This window comes from Plasmopara halstedii, assembly GCF_900000015.1.
Source record: "Plasmopara halstedii genome assembly, contig: Scaffold_1651, whole genome shotgun sequence".
Lineage (NCBI taxonomy): Eukaryota > Oomycota > Peronosporomycetes > Peronosporales > Peronosporaceae > Plasmopara > Plasmopara halstedii.
In genome coordinates, this window is record NW_020188562.1 from 326,033 (window position 1) to 326,242 (window position 210).

Consider the following 210-nt stretch of genomic DNA (forward strand, 5'->3'; position numbering starts at 1 on the left):
AAGTGATAGCACTGTCACTAACCTTCTTATATACACATGGCTCATCCTCATTTTTGATAAAACCAAAGGATTTAATGGCTTCATCAAAACGGATGTTCCAACTCCTCGAAGCTTGTTTCAACCCATAAATGGATCGCTTTAGCTTGCATACTTTGGAACCATCTTGGGATTCAAATCCCCTAGGTTGTTCCATGAAAATGTTTTCTTCAA